Raw genomic sequence first — 18061 nt, forward strand, 5'->3', positions numbered from 1 at the left:
GTTCCACAGTACACAGGAATGTTTACGATAGCAGCTATAAGCATCGAGAGGTACATTGCAATCTGCCGATCGTTAAAAGTTCAAAAACTGAACATTAAAACAAGGTTTAGGATTTGCATATTGACCGCTTGGTTTTTAGGATTCTTATTTGCTTGCCTGGTGGTCTTGGCAGCTTGTACTGTTGAATCTGGAACCACTCAAAGTATTTTGATGATCGTTTTTCAGACTCTACCGTTTGTAATTACAATGTGTATCGTTGCTATCCTGTATGGACTTATCATTCACTATATCAAGAAGAAACAATTGTCAGCCCTTCAGATTGGTAGTCAGTTGGGCCATATTAACAGGACGAAAGATACAAAACATGTGATCAAAGTCCTCGGTGTCACAACTGCGGTGTTTTTCATCTGCGTCTTTCCGGATCAGCTGCTGTACTTTCTCCTCTTGTTGGACCAATTGGGAGCTATTTCAGTGCGATACACTGATACATTTACAGTTATCTACTACATTTTTCGTTCACTACTGATTCTCAATGCAGCCATTAATCCAGTCATATATACTTCAATGAGTTCGAAATACCGAATGGCGTATAAAAAAGCATTTGCTTCCTGCTGCAACAAAGGTAAACGTAACAGTATCACACCACATTCTTTTCGGCACTCGGAAAGTTATAGTATTTCAAGACATCATGAAGACTTTTACATGTCTAAGGAGGAGGCTAAGACTGTAGAAACTATAGATCATGAAATCCCAGTCATGTAATATAAGTGTTAATAATGTCCCCATTTCATCTTTTATACAACTTTCGCGTGCTTTTCATGACTATTTTGTGAAAATGTATGCGTTTATCAACTTTTATTCAAATGTAAATGTGTTTTATTGAAAAATACAATATCTCAGTTTTAGTTTTAAAAACATTATAATTGTAATAAGTTTCAATTCTTAGTATTAAAATGTCAAGTTTACCACTTTTTTCTTTTTCACTATAAAACACCTTGAGTTTTTGACTAGTATTGTACTTGGCAGGCTTTATCAGGAAGTTCAAGTCATATTTAATGAAAATGCTCTGAATGAAATGCAGCTGACAGATATGTGGTATTATTATGTGATGATTTCCATACATTCAAAACAATATAATCAGTTATATAATTGTGGACCACAAGTTCTGGATGTTATATTTCTATACCCTCAAAATGATGTGGCTGATAATTATTTGTGGGCCACCAAATTTGAACACCATTCAGGCCAGTACATTTACCGCTGTGTCCTTACTTTCATATACCTTGGCTTTGTATAAACATGTTAATATTTAATGAGAGACTAGTACTACCTCATAGATACACATACATTATGTACTTTATTATTTATAGGTAGACCTACCTTTGCTTGCATCTGATTAGTTAGTGAAACCACAGACTCTGATTAATGATATCTTATCTCATCCATGTAAATATCTAATTGTAACTACTACAGTACCTACCTCCTTACCTTCATACATACATGTACCCTTGCTTTGCTACAATAACTGGGAATCATAAACCTTGGTGTTTATAAAACATTATCTCATACATAGTGTACATGTACATGTAGATTGTACCAACCTACCTACCTACCTCCTTACCTCAATGCTTCATACATACCCTTACTTTGCAACTTGATACATTGGAACCATGAACCCTGTTTTATGAGACATTATCTCTTAGATAGCCTTGTCAAGTAGCAGGATGAGCAGTGGTTGCCATCTTTTTAAAGCTATTAGTACAGCTTGGTGCTGTAAATAGTTGTTAGTAGGGCTTTGTGGTATATTTGTAGCTATGAATTTATCATGAAATACAAGTGTTTACATGATGATGTATCTATCAACACAGTCACCTCTGTGTAAAAAATCAATGTGATTAAAATCTGACATAGGAATAGGACTACTGTACATTTCCTTTTAATATTTATTATTTCCTAAAATGTACATTATACCATGTATAAGCAAAAAAATATACTCTTGTCGTCCTATGTCATGACAACGCATGTCTATGTTATGACAATGCATGTCTAGGTCACTAGTTCAGTTGTGTTCAAAATATGAGTCAAAACGTTCAAAATTGCCATTACTTTTCATGATTTTTGTTTGATATTACTGGCACTGGTATACATGTAGTTATGTTATTCTCCAATATTTTTCTTCATTCAGCCAGAAAATACTCAAGACCTAAGTGTTGTCACTATGAGTTGCTAGACAAATAGTGACAAAACCCCTTTAACTTAAGTTACATTTTGTAGGTCATTCACATTTTCGTTGGCTGAATGAACAAAAATATTGGGGAATAACATCTTAATTTGTTGTTTGTTTATTTTGTTATCCTATTGTGAGAGTTGACGAGGGAATCAACTATCAGAACAACAAAACCAAAAATGAGCAACAATGTATGAATGATGTAATTTAAGTAAAATAAGGATATCAATAGCAATTTTCCTTGTTCAGATTTTAATCAGATTGGTGTACATGGTGTAGAAGGGGTTAGCAATTGAAATCCAGAAATTATTAATAAATGTGTATTTTAATTATTTCCTAAAACTACAATAATTAATAATATATAGTAATGTTTTTTGCTTCTAAAGGCCTTATAAAAAAAATTGTGTGGTTCCAATGACACTCAATTTTAGAATAGGTGGGGTAGGTAGACTTTTTATTATATTTTATTATATATTTTTTTTCTATATAAGTGTCTAGTTCAGATTTTCCAGTGTTTTCCAAATGGTGTCTGTGTTGTTTATTTCATATGAGATGTACAGCCATTACATATTGGAAGAACAGTGGTAATGTCAGTTTCCGCATCCACTATTTCTCGTGAGACCACAATTTTTGCAATTTTTTTTTCTTGAATATGTAAATAAAAAGTTTAGGGTCGGCAGTGAAAAGCTAGGTGGGGTTGGGTAACCGGAGCCAAACAATTATTTTTTTAGGCCTTAGCTACACAACCAAGAGGTAATGTTTTCTCATCAGCAATTATGTTTAATTTCATGAAGACTGTAAAAGTGATCAGCTGTGAGTGTGAGGTAACTAAGATAATTGATTATCAAAACTACAAATGTAGAATATTGTATGTCATTTGAAACTATATGTAGATGTATACTAGTATAGTACCGAAAATAGTTATTATGTAATTTTATGTTAATGTATGCTTGATTTATAATTGTTTCAAAAAATATGAAACTGCTATTTTACATTACCAATGAATTTCACTGTGGTTTACATACAGCATATTATATCAGCACCCTTGATCAGCACCCCTCAGTCAGTATTGCAAAATTTCACAGTGTAGTGCATTGTGTTGTTGTTCAAGTACTAAAGGTCATTGTAAATAATAAATGATGAATTTGACAAGTACTCTTTGACTTGTTTTTGCTTCATATATGTACATGTATGTCAAAGATTCGTTATTTTCGAAGAGGTACATGTATCTGTTTAAATATTATTTGGAGTATATGTTTAGAGGTCTACATGTATTCTCAACTCACAAAATGGATCTAAAACGGAATAACAGAGGTTCCTGTAAGTCTTTGATATACACTACGACAGAATTCACTCAAAATTCAGTAATTTACGTATTATATAATTCATTATTAGTCTTGACAACTGGGCGGTGGGGGGGATTGAACCCCATGTGACCATGCATGTTTTGAGAGGGAAACATCATCAGTGTGTACATGTACATAAGACACTTCTGGATAATTTTGTATATTGGCCTGTATCACCCACAAAAAATCTGTTAATGAAAGGCCTGTGTTTCAATCCTTGGTTCTCACATTAGTGTTATCATAAATGTATCAACATTCAATATTCTTGCATTTACAAAATGTATGCTATCTTGTTATTGGGGCTCTAATGATTACACAGGATCAGACTCTTGTTGTGGACATTCGACAAACTTTTTCCAAGCTCTGCAAGACAACTGCTTTTCACACTCAATATTAATCTAGACTGTAAAATACGTCGTGACATTTTGCCCTCACTGGCCTCCTGTGTTAGGGGTTGCCTGATGTTGAGGGTGCCCCGTCATGGCGTACCTTACAGACTAATATTAATCTTAATCCAAACTTGGCCTTAACAAACACAGGATGTTTGCATACATGAATATTGTACAACATCATGAATCTAATATATAAAATGATCATGTATGTCATCCATCTGTCATATTCTCAATAAGCTGATGAATCTAAGAAATGTTCAAGTGTTTGCTTGTGTTACTCTTCAAAAGTAACACCGATCTAAATATCAGGAAAGTTAATTAAGATGTATGTAACAGTTCAAACTGATGATTTAAGTTATTGTGGATGTAGCCTTCAGAACTGTAAGTTGGTGGATGGAACTATGGTAATTTGTTTTGCGTTACAATGCTTGTATCTTAGTTTTACAAACAAGCAAAAATGCAGTGAGAACTGAGTGCAAGATTTGCCATCAGCAGTGAATATGATTTTGTCAAAATTGTCATGATTACAGTTCTTAAAGTTTGTGTACTCTGATTGCACCTGATTACAATGTACTCAAGGATTTGTCACCTTTTGTGGTGACAAACTGGCAAGATCTACTAGACGTGAAGGCATTCTGTTGGAATTGAAAATGATTGTGTGTCAATCATTTGGTTTTGATAACTATCATCTTTTCAGCGATAGTAACAATGGAACTAACGAGACAACTGATGATGATGGTGATGTTAATCCATACCCACATCTCCCCTCCCAGGAACTGTTCATCACATTCTTTGTTATTATACCAATCATAATGGTAGTCGGAGACATTGCTAACATTGTATTCTTGTACGTGTATGCAACGATCCGTTCTATGCAGACAGTGACTAACATGTATTTGGTCAACTTGGCCATCTCAGATCTAATCTGCTTGACCTGCTCAATCCCATTGGAAATTGCAAGTAAGTTTATACAAGCTTACGTCCCCTTTTGTGCATTGTGGGCTGTGTTCAGCTGTATTCCTCTCTTTACATCTATCTTCACCACGGGTCTTATCAGCATTGAAAGATACATCGCTGTGTGCCATCCACTAAAAGCTTACAAGACTGATAACAGAACTCGCAACTTGAGAATCATCATCGCGTCATGGGTTGTAGCTACTTTGTTATCAGCACTACCTTTTGTGCTTTGTTTCTACTACACTTGGGAGTTCTATATAACAACGTTGTTTATTCAAATGCTACCATTTGTCCTGGCCATGTGTACTGTTATAATTATGTATACTTTCGTCATCTTGAGACTCAGAAAGAGAAGACGACGCATCGTTGACCAACGACATCAAACACTGTATCCGACATGTTTCTACCAGGAAACGAAATCTGTCATCCGACTCCTCATCATCAGTTCCATTATTTTCTTCCTGTTGGCCTTCCCAGACAATTTGCTGATTCTCCAGGAGATCATTATCCTACTTGGCGGCTCTTACTTCATTCCATTGGACATTTACTGGGACCTGTACCTTGTTTTTAGAATGTTGTTATTTCTGAATTCAGCTGTGAATCCGTTCATTTACAATGCAACCAGTCGACGCTACAGGGTAGCTTTCAAGACCGCTCTAGGAAGGTGCTGCAAGAAGAGACGACATCTAACGACAACATCGATTGATTCCAAACGCAATGAAGAACTCAACAAACGATTCCTTCAGCCCAATATAGAGACAGAGACTAACACTGACAATATACTTATGACGGAAAAGCATCCTACAAAACATCAAAAAAAGAAAGATGGAGGTACTAATACTAATACAAAGAAGTTTTCAACTTCAAATAGTTTACTGTGAGATATTGATAACACCTGAACAGTCTCGACAGTTCTATAGGTTTGGTACATGTATGGTACATGTATCTCTGTCTGTCTGTCTGTATGGATGTATTGCTTGTATCTATCTATCTATCTATCTATCTATCTGTCTGTCTGTCTGTCTGTCTGTCTGTCTATCTGTCTGTCTGTCTGTCTGTCTGTATGGATGTACATGTATTGCCTTTAGCTTCATCATGGTCTGATGAGTTCTATAGGTTTGGTATATTGTGTCTCTGTCCGTATGGTTGTATTGCTTTTACTAGGTTGTATCAGGGGCTTCTCACACTAATTGGAGTAATATTATTATTGATCAATAAGCAAAAGAGGACACTGACTGGTACACATGCATGTATTAAGAGCAAAGAAAAATCAGCGAGTTTAGAACAGACTATGAAAAAATGGCTGGTATGTGAGAGAATATGTTAGTTGACCACACATAATTTGATACCATTAGGCATTAGGTGTTTTTTGTAACCTTACTTATCTACATACATACCATGTACATGTACATGTAATTCTTCAAAAACCTTCAATCACATTACATTTTGATTACATATGCAAATTATACTTGATGTGTACTGTGTTTTGTAACAACTTAGAGAAACAGCAAAGGTTTCAATTTTAACAACTCCTTTCCCATGTTAGGTAATATCTTTATTATTGTTATTATATTATTTCTTTATTTAAGGCCATCAAGATGTCCCGTAAAAATATAAAAAACATATGAATACAAATACAAAAAAAAGAAGAAAAAAAAGAAGAATATTAAACTATCAACTATCTTGTACTGTACATGACACTCTATAATTTCTCCAAAAGTTTGAGAGAAAGTATGCATCCGAGTCAATGCAGATTCGAATTAGAGTATTGTTACTGTCTAGAACACGTCTGTTAAATGTATACAGCAGCTTTCGGTGGAGCGATGTAAAATTCAAAATATTTCTGGTTACATACAGATATTGCTAATGCTGACTGCACCTCTTAGGTCAAATACTAACTGCATTGTGTTATTATACATGTATGCCTCTTTTAAATTTTGCATCATTCTTTAAGTATGATAATATGTTTAGTTTTAGTTCTCCATTAGGGCTCTTCTATATACGAGACCACCCAGACGAGAGTCTGAGGAAACTCCATTTTAATTACTCCACACCGGAAGTCATACAGTACATTTCTTCCAAGGCATAAAAAATGGGCTTGTGAGGCCTATCTGCTGTAATGAAGATGTTTCAGTTGCTTGAGAAGTGATAACCTGTCGCAAAGGTACCTAAATCATTCAGCCTGTAATGTTGGACTTGAAGTAATCTCCAACATGCACTGTTCTAGGAGCTAAAGCGAATTTAGATTCAGTTTCCCTAGACTTACATTTGGGGAGGTCTCAGAGGCAGAGCCTCCAGTGAGAGTCTGGGTAACCGACACTATGTATAAGCATTAATTTGATACCACAAGTAACATTTTAAGAACATGTACTAGGTTTTCTTATGAAAACAGAACAAATTAAAGATAAAGATGGTGTGAATCTAAAGGCCCAGTTACACAAGGCAACTTGATGAACAGTGCACTAAGCAATTCGTTGTATGCGATGGATTGCCTCATGTACAAACATAATCGCAGGGCCTTGCAATGTTGCTAGGTGCAATCACATTCAACTACCACTATCAGTGGTAAGAATGGAATGTCATGCTAAAGAAAGCCATTTGACTATACGGTGGAGAGAGAGAGATCACAGAAAATGCCCTCACGTTTATTTACTAGACTACAGATGTGTACAGGTATCTAGGCAGACTGGATGTGACACCCATTTCTCATCCATATGGCCACTTTAAAATTCACCAAGTCATAAAATGAGGCACTATATTGGTCACTTTATGGTCTGTACATCCTACTGTCCATGATATTGTCAAGTGTAATGACATTGTGATGGTTGTAATCAGCATTGAAAATGACTTCCTACACAAACAGTAAGTTATGTGTTGCCATGGTGATATGAGAATGACACCACTCCCCTTGTAAAGTCAAGATTCACCTGCATCTGGTATTTGTTGTGTTTCAGATGTATGCAACATTTCCCAGACTCTTTGTCGCTGTCAAAATTGTGAAATTACCGCCAATACTTAAACAAGTTAATATCCATAATTAATTATTTATGTGGTTATTGATATTGATATAGTATGTATCATTGCTGTCTCCCAAGCTACTTCCATAAAACACTATCCACAAGAAACAGACACTGGACAGATGTACTCTGGATGGCTCAATAGAAACTGGCTATGTTACGGTAATTTATGTAATGTATTTCGGTCTCAGATATACATGTACATGTATGTACCTGTATGCATTAACAGGTAGCACAGCAATGCTGTTGTCATGCAAACAGTGCAGTAGTGTATACTGCTCTTAGATGAAAGTATCTATATGTCAGAGGGAGAAAGCGATTATGTACATTCTCATTTTGCACAAATACATGATTTTGTACATCTGTCTCCCTGGATTCTCCATCTAGCTAGAAACACTGGTGAATGCTTTCTCAGTATAAGATGTTTGCTTGACTACAAACCCAGGATAGCAAACATCATGACAATGTTACTGAAACTTACGAAAATCAAGTCAGCTGTCAGATCATATCAAAGATAATGAAGCTGCAGTAGTACAGAACTTGATTCGTCCATTCGTGGAAATCTTCAGTGCATACTACTTTGTTGTTCACAAGTATCTGAAACCAGTTATGTCAAGATGGAAGACCAGGTATTTCTGCAGCCTACAGTCATCTCAAATGGAACTACCAATAATATGGCAAGTGTAAATGTAACTACCACTGATCTAGATGAGACAAGAGACATCTCTCCATCACTTGGATTGTCTATTGTATTTATGATCATTTTACCTCTGATACTCATTTTCGGTGACATCAGTAACGCAACTTTCTTATACGTGTGTTATCACATCTCCAGTATGAGAACGATTACCAATATGTACTTAGTTAACCTTGCCATTGCAGATTTGCTTTTCCTCACATTTGCCATTCCACTTGAAATGACTTCCTTATTCATCGAACAAGAAGCACCATTCTGCATCACTTGGACAATCTTTAGCTGTGTCCCATTTTACACATCAATCTACACAGTAGGACTGATAAGTATTGAGAGATACAGAGCTGTTTGTCACCCTCTAAAGGCCCATAAAGTTAACAGTCGTGACCGCAATTTGAGAATTATCATCGGGACATGGATGATGGCTGTGGTACTTGTTACACCAAATGTTCTCGGGTGTTTGTATTTTGATAGATATTTATACTTGGTTATATTACTCTGTCAAATGCTACCTTTTACCCTCTCTATGTTGACTGTAGTGATACTGTACCCTCTGATAATAAGACGTCTTCAAAAACGCAAGCATGCAGTATCTGACATGAACCACTTCCAACGTCACAACAGTGGCTTTTACAAGGAGACAAAACAAGTGATTCGACTGCTCATAGTGAATTCCACTGTCTTCTTCCTGCTTGCATTTCCTGACAACTTGACATACATCCAGCTAGTTCTCTTTGTATTTGAGCAGCCAGTCTTTATTCCATGGGAGATCTTCCTAGACTTGTACATGGTTTTCCGCATACTTCTGTATCTGAACTCGGCTGTGAATCCGGTGATTTACAACACGACTAGCAAGCGGTACCATCAGGCATCCACCAAAGCATTCACAAACACTTCGTGTTCATGTTTGTGTTGTAAGACACGCAGAACACAGACTATGTCAATGGTGAAGGTAGACAATCACAACTGTGCTAACAATTATCCAGCCAATGACTTGCATGTTGAGAGGGACACACATGGTATATTTATAATTGACAATAATAATGAAAGAATGGAGAACAACTGATGACCTAGAAATACACATTTTTTGTACAGTACAATAAACTTCTGTACAATCATGTATTTTGATCTGGAGGTACATTACAACTACCAGTAACTGTTTGAAAACACTCTAAAAAGAAAACATGTCCACAAAATGTGAGCAAAGTGGAATTATGTGTGAGGGCCTAAGAGGCATTGAGATTATGAACATTTAATACTATTTACCAAACTCTTGAAGTTTGAAATATGATCTTGTTTATGAACGTAAGTTCAAATTGCACTAGTTATAATGGGACTATTATTTTTTCAATCAGACAACCAACAATATATCCAATGAAAAATGTTTTAAAATATTAATAATTAGACATTTTATGTGTTGATTACAAGTTGATTTTATCCATAAATCTTGATGAAAATTTATCTTCAAATTTATTTCCCAGTATCAATATATGGCCCAGTCTGTGCCTTTATAGAAAAGAATCACCAAGTCTGTGAAGATCTTATTGGTTGAAAGTCACAAACTAATTAATATTCATATATGATGGTGAATAGTAACTCCTGAATATTCATGAACCCATTGTTGCTATTCATGAGCCAATTGACCAATGAGATTACAACTGTTTGATGACATCACACTGCAATCAAGTCATATTTGAATGTTGGCTTTGCAGTCACTCTGTGTCTAAGGTATATGATTTACTGTATAAGCCCTGCAATTCTACACTAATCCTGTGACATTACATTAATTGGCACTTCAATTTCAAAGGTATCAGTGTTATAAATCATTGTGAAATGACAGTAATTTGGATGAATCACAAAAAAATATGCTGATGTGATATTTCTCTGTGCGTTATTTCTAAATGCATTGTGTACCCTGTATCCTTGCTCAGATCTTTGAACCTTTTTCAACAACATCATACAATTTGCATGATGGACATCGGCTGAGTGTATCGAGTAATTATATGTTGAACTTTGTGCACAACCCATTTTAAGATTTCAATTCTGAGTAAAATTTTTTTCAATCTGTAACATTTTGTTACTCCTGCTTTGTTGGGTGTTTGTAAAATTTGAAACAAATTTGATAGATTTAGGACTGATATACATGTATTCGGCCTTCACGTTTTCCCTACTTCTGTTATTCTTTCCTATTTCATGTAGTTAAACAGCTTTGGTAATCCCGCCACTTTCTTGAATCACTGTATGGACCCCACTGGAAACAAGTCTTTGACTTTGTGGGCTATGCAAGTAATTCAACAATTCATACCAGTTTTTATTTGTATATCTGTGCTGTCAATGTTGTTTTCCTGAAATAAACTAACTAACTAATCATGTCAGCAGTTTCTCCTCACATTGTTTTTGTTTTGTTTTGTTTTGTTTTGCTTCTTGGTTTGTTGTTATGAAAATGTACAAGTTAATTCATAGACCCGATATATACATGTAGGGGATATATCTTTATAATGCAGTGTATATTATATGATTAAAAAACTACTCAACAAAATCATGACTGATTAGTAGTATTTTCTACAATCATAATGAGGTCCCAGAACAATGTGTATTTAAAAGCTGTTCACTGTCATCATTATTATTATCACCATCACCATGATCTCACTGACAGTCTGTCAGTATTTGAAGTACAGTTGACTGCAAATATAATAATTAATATTCTAAATGATTACATTTGGGCATATGTCATACTCATGTTGATGCAGATAACTGTTGGTCCATCTCACCGGATACACTTGCTCATGACAAGTGACCAAATGATTTTGTTAAATCAGCTCTATGGGATAATGCGACCTAGTGTTTTAGAATGGGTATGGTTCAACTTAGGCTACTCGGCAGTACATGTACTTATAATATGTAGCTTGGTGGTCAACTCTCTCCTGTGATGTGAGGATTTTGCTCTCTGCCACGTCTGGTGTTTTGCTATAAAATGACCTACATGTATATTGCATTGCTTTAATGAAGCTATGGCCAGAAAATAGGTGCAAAATCTAATGAGGTATTTAAGTCTTCCTTCTGTAAGATAGTACTATACATTTGTAGTAGTGTCACCTTGTGAGTAGAATTGTTGAGTTGTACAATGTAAAACAGGCCATATTCAACGTTGATGCATGAAATTGTAATCTAGTTTTATATTTGACCGTTATAGCGAAAAGCCAGGCGTGGGAGTGGAAAAGTGACAGCAAATATCCCAAGACAACTGGATTCCAAGTCGACGCAAAAATTAGCCTGTTTACTGTGCTGTTGAGATATATCATTAGCTGGATATACTTCCTAGTCCTCTTGGCCCGTTTACTGTGCTGTTGAGATACATGTACATTGTTAACTGGTTGTACCACCTACAAATGTAGTCCAGATATTGCATATATGAGGGCTAGTAGGAAGTGTGATCAGCTAACGATGTATCTCAACAGCACAGTAAACAGGCTATTACACAAAATGCAAGGTCCTGTATCTATCAACCATGTTTAAATATGAGAATGTCATAGTGTTATTGGGCGTGTACATGACTACAGAATATGTGTAACAACTGTGATTATTCACAAGTGTCGATATCCTCAACAGCTGGTTAATTACATTCAAGTCTCACTGAGACAACAAATGCAGTGTTTGATCAGACTCTAACAGGCCTCAAAGTACTTGACAATTCACCTAGCAACATTATCATTATTGCTAAAAAGACCTAATATGTTATTGAGAAAACAAACTTATTCAAATGATATTGAAAATAAAGGGAAATATTATTAGAATCTGACAATGGAGTTATATATGATATGTAAGCTGATCATGGAATACGTACCTGGTAATTAGGATGGCAGTTCTAAAGAAGTTGCAAAGAGAAAAAAGCTATTTTAAAAGGTCCACTTCAGATTAGGATTAAAATCTAGGTGTGAAAACTGGCTGTTTGGCAGAGATATAGAACAAAAGAATGATCTATATGTAATCCTTGTTATAAAGATAACACTAATGACCTGGGAATAAAACATGGCCCTTGAAAAAATGTCACAATAGTTTGGTGTAAAATTTGGGATAAAAGGAACAGTTTTCTGGCTAGTTATAGAACTTTGTCGTGAATGAGAGAATAATCCTATCTAATCCTTATTATACCTCAACTAATTAAGTTAGTCTAGAGGCTGTACCCATGATATCAAATCTTTATCTTTACTACACAGCATCTTGAGTACTATGCCTCAGATACAACTGTCGACATCAAAGCATTGACAAACGGAACCTGTTACAAACAGGGAAAGTAAACAACTGAATTGGATTAATAACACTTGGCACAGCATGTTTGAAGTACAGACTTGACAAGTATTATATTCCATCATTTGATAAGTACAGTGATATTTATAGTATGTGGCCTCTTAACTCCATATTTTGGACAACATAGTTTCCAAGTTGCTGATTTTCAAATATTTCCAAGACTTCTGACTCCTATTTTCTGGAAAATGTAGACGGTGTGACATTTGACCCTGATTAAAATCTGATGTGATGAAAGCAGCTAGATGTCTTTATTTACCTGTATTTCCATCGTTTTGTGTTGTTTGTTTTGTTGCAGGTGATCGCCACCTTCCCACATCTGACCCTGTAATAGAAAATCTCGTTTGAATCTCACGCTTTTGAATAGCCAATCAGGAGAATCAGGATGAGTGCTACATTGGCAGCTGCACACACTGGAGAAATAGAAAAAACAAGCAAACAAATGTACACACAGAGGAATGTGTTCATGACACGACCTGTCAGTTGTGGTGCCGTCTCTATGAACGGTTTTGAAAGAAGCATGCTGATTGGGTGAAGAAACGTTTCAAGATCCTTGAGATTCAAACGAGATTTTCAAAGACACAGGGTCAGATGTGGGAAGGCAGCGATCACCTGGAACAAAACAAACTACACCAAACGATCATGATAGACATAGAGGTAAATTCTGGCCAGACTTTAATCAAATTGATTTGACCCCCTACATGTAGTTTCTGACAGATAGACTTTTTGATCCCTCGTTTTGAATCTCTAGCATTTTTGCTTGTAATTTGAATCCAACAGGTAGATGCCACCTGTATAAGCCAGCCAACTACATGTACCCCCACCTACACAGTTTTGATAATCTTTCAGTTACAAAATATATACAATGTACTGATAAAGCTGTACTAAATCACCAATAGCTGTTACATATTGTTATTTTCTGCCAAAAGTATAAAAACCCATAGGGTGTAAACAAAAAAAAATTATGTGGTTTCGATTACATTTAATTTTAAAATAGGTGGGGTAGGTAGATTTTTTTTATTTTATTATATTTTATTTTCATGCGTGAGTGTCTATTTCTTCCTATCAGATGTACAATCATTATAATTTATATTGGAAGAATAGTTTTATATTGTCTTTTTAAGTTGATGTCAGTTTCCACACCCACTGACTATATCTTGCGAGACTTCATGATTTTCACAATTTTATTATTATTTTTCCCGAATACGTAAAAAAAAAGTTTAGGGGTCAGCGTGAAAAACTAGGTGGGGGTCGATTAACCTGAACCAAACACCTTTTTTTTTTATTTGGCCATACCATAGCGACTTTTATTTCGTGATCACCATACAGAGGTTCTCATCATTATTGACCCAAACGTCAATCAGTCACTCTCATTATAGTTTTATGATTGTCATTTAAAGTAGGTTGAAGAGATTAACAGTGTGAATGGGATAATTTAAAGTTTTGAGCTCAGAATAGTGGGAATCTACCAGATATATATAATGTGCTGTAACTATCATTTGTGTTTAATGGTGACTTATGTAAACGCATTGGGCTTGGCAACTCCTTGAGATGCAAGTCACAACAATAAATAAACTATTAGTATTACACTAGTTATAATGTCTATGATTTTCAATAACCATAGTAAAGTGTGAGATCTGCACCTAGTTACTGTGTCTACACCAATTCTTATCTTTATAAAATTAGAATCTATGCTGCTGTATATACATGTATATCATGTTTACATTGTAGATCGTAGTAGATGGACACATGTATATAAATGAAGACTGTTTTGTCAAGGACACTCCTATCTTGTCATGTTCATGGAAGGGCTGTGTTGACATTAGTTGCTGTCTTTCTAATGCCGTTCTAGTAACTCTCCTGTGAATGTGTTCGATTCTGACATCAGCAGATTGTTGAGTATATATCAAAAGTTACAGTGAATTATTTTAATTATTTCATGCTGTAACAAGACTTACAAAGAAACAATCATGCCAATGCTGGAAAACCAAGATGATGATGATTACTACTGTGTAGTCACCTCTGACCATCTCAGTATGGAATACACATACATCAAGTTCTTTGGATATCTTCTGAGCAACTGTTCATCTGCTGACATCGATGAAGATGATCGTGATGAGCTGATCGAAAGCTACCGTGCCAGTAGACTTTTCTTCACCATAGCGTATTTGATCATTGTGGTGTTCGGACTGTGTGGCAATGTCATGTTTCTGCTAGTCCTAAAACGAATACCGTCAATGTGTACCATCACCAACCTGTACCTTCTAAACTTGTGTGTTGCTGATATCATCTTTCTGACATGTACCACTTGTCTGGAATTTATCGCAATCCTGTTACCAACACAGGACGATCCATTCTGTGTGTTTTGGTCTCTGTTCACCTGCATCCCACTGATGGCATCTTCATTCACCATTGTCTTCATCTGTATTGAAAGGTATTTTGCTATATGTCACCCTTTAAAAGTCAAATCTCTGCATACCCAAAGTCGTGTTGTAAAAGTTGTCATTTTCACATGGATATTCTCAGCCATTCTTAACATCTTTCACTTTATTGTGTGCTTTCACATTTCAAATACTTTGTTATTTTTGCTCACCTTGTTTCAAATTGGACCCTATCTAATATGCTTTGTGATAGTTGTTATTGTATATACTGTCATTATTTGTCATCTGTACAAGTCACAGCCAAAACTCCATGCATCAGACTGCAATGACGTTCCTTCTACTCAAAGTGCTGTCATTCAGAAAGACATCGACAAGAAGAGAGTGGTGAGGCTTCTGGTCCTGACTTCAGCTCTCTATTTCATATTGGTTTTGCCAGATAACATCGACTACATTCAGACAACGATAGTTATTTTAGGTGACAAGGAACCATCACACGGGTTAAAAACTCTCTATCTACACCTAATATTCCGGTTAATGCTGTGTCTGAATTCAGCCATTAATCCACTGGTCTATAATCTAGCCAGTGCTAGGTATCGTCAGGCTTTCAAGAAAACTTTGTCTATGTGTTGCCTCTTCTCCAGCAAGTAACCAGAACTCACAAAGTTACCGAAGAGAAGTCTATTGAGTAATACTATAGTAGTACGATCATTGGTAATCATCACCGATGATATCATAACATTTACTGAACTGAACACTAGAGGGAGACTTTTAAGTCAGTATGTGCATGCGATTGGTTGACACCTTACACCAACCAAACTATATATACTGCTGATTGTCTTCCAGTACAAATTATAATATTGATGGCGAATGAATATGGAAATGAACATAACAGTGAAACTCTTCGGAGACAAGAAGTATTATGAAAGGATTGACATAGTATAATTACAACTTATCAATAATTATATAACAAGAATCGAAACACTGTATAATAAGAAAGATGCATGTAAAACTTGGTAGCTTGGTATTAAAACTGACACAATGTTTTACATAAAGCATTTAAAACAGTTGCTGAAAGTTAATTGAAACAAGTTTGTGGGGCAGTGAGTCAGCCTACTTCATCTTTATACAAGGCATTTTCATCTACTTACTTGTCAGAATTTCTACTGACAGTGTAAAAAAAGATTCTTGGAAGCAATTCCCACATTTTCACTGATGTCTTGTCAGCATTGTCATGGGTGTACTACCGTGGGCAAAAATGTGAGATTCACTTCCAAGACATTTTTTGACACTGAGTAGAACAAATTTTCGCTTGTAACTACCGGTATATGAACACAGAGTCCATGATTGATGAACATTCATTCCTGCTTTAATCTTTGTACATGTACTTGTTTGTGCATTATTAGAAATTTGTTCAAGACCAATGCTTGCATATATGGGAGCTGGAAAATTGTCCAAACCTTCAACAAAAACTTGGTGTTCGCAACATTTCCAAAACTTACTACAAACAGCTGAAGCATTATGCTCATAGAAAATACACTGCATACATTGTACAGTCTGTGACTATCAGTATCAGCATCAAATTGAAGCCAAGACTGCAAACAATTTTGAATTAAAAAGTAACTCCATAGTCTAGCATCAGTGTTAATCCTCTGAGCCAATCTGACACACTACTGACGCACATTTATCTCTTGTGACTACCAAAGTAAAGTTGGTGTTCCCCTATTTCTTACGCTGGTGACTCACAAAAAAAAATAGTTTTATCATTTGTGTGCACAACAAAACATTTTGCCTTTTGTTAGAATGCACACTGGCTAGCATCCAGGATGTATGAATTCACATATTACTTGACAGACAGTGTTGTTTAGGATAGTATATATATCAGTTAATCAGTTCATCAAATTGGCATTGAAATTGGATTTAAGATGAGAAGTAAACAGATAAACAGACAGTACCACAAAGACAAATATAACCAATAGTCTATCATTTGTGTGCACAACAAAACATTTTGTCTTTTGTTAGAATGCACACTGGCTAGCATCCAGGATGTATGAATTCATATATTACTTGACAGACAGTGTTGTTTAGGATAGTATATATATCAGTTAATCAGTTCATCAAATTGGCATTGAAATTGGATTTAAGATGAGAAGTAAACAGATAAACAGACAGTACCACAAAGACAAATATAACCAATAGTCTATCATTTGTGTGCACAACAAAACATTTTGTCTTTTGTTAGAATGCACACTGGCTAGCATCCAGGATGTATGAATTCATATATTACTTGACAGACAGTGTTGTTTAGGATAGTATATATATCAGTTAATCAGTTCATCAAATTGGCATTGAAATTGGATTTAAGACGAGAAGTAAACAGATAAACAGACAGTACCACAAAGACAAATATAACCAATAGTCTATCTGTGTGTACAATGACTGAAATGATATAATCTGACATGATCAAAACAACACATTTAGTTTTATTCCAGAAGCTATGTTCTATTCTGACATTAGCATACACGTGAGGGTTGAAGGAGAAACCCCCACAGTCAAAACAGGTGCTAGACCTTGTGTATACATGTATGTATTATCTTTCGAAGAAATCAGGCTTTATAACAAACTTTGCAGATTGCCAACATTTAAAACTTGTTGGACAAGTTGTCAGCTGCACGTTCTCTATGATGTAACACATAAGCAGCTTAACATTGCAATGATAAAAATCAAATTTTTCAGATTGTGGAA

At 35.4% G+C, this 18061-nt stretch overlaps 1 protein-coding gene across 1 annotated transcript in view; it reads left to right on the top strand.

Moving 5' to 3' along the window:
- LOC144438691 (GDP-fucose transporter 1-like) overlaps positions 1-18061 on the top strand; it is a 55230-nt gene that overhangs the window by 18601 nt on the left and 18568 nt on the right. The window lies entirely within an intron of this gene.

This window comes from Glandiceps talaboti, chromosome 1 (assembly GCF_964340395.1).
Source record: "Glandiceps talaboti chromosome 1, keGlaTala1.1, whole genome shotgun sequence".
NCBI classification, from domain to species: Eukaryota; Metazoa; Hemichordata; class Enteropneusta; family Spengelidae; genus Glandiceps; species Glandiceps talaboti.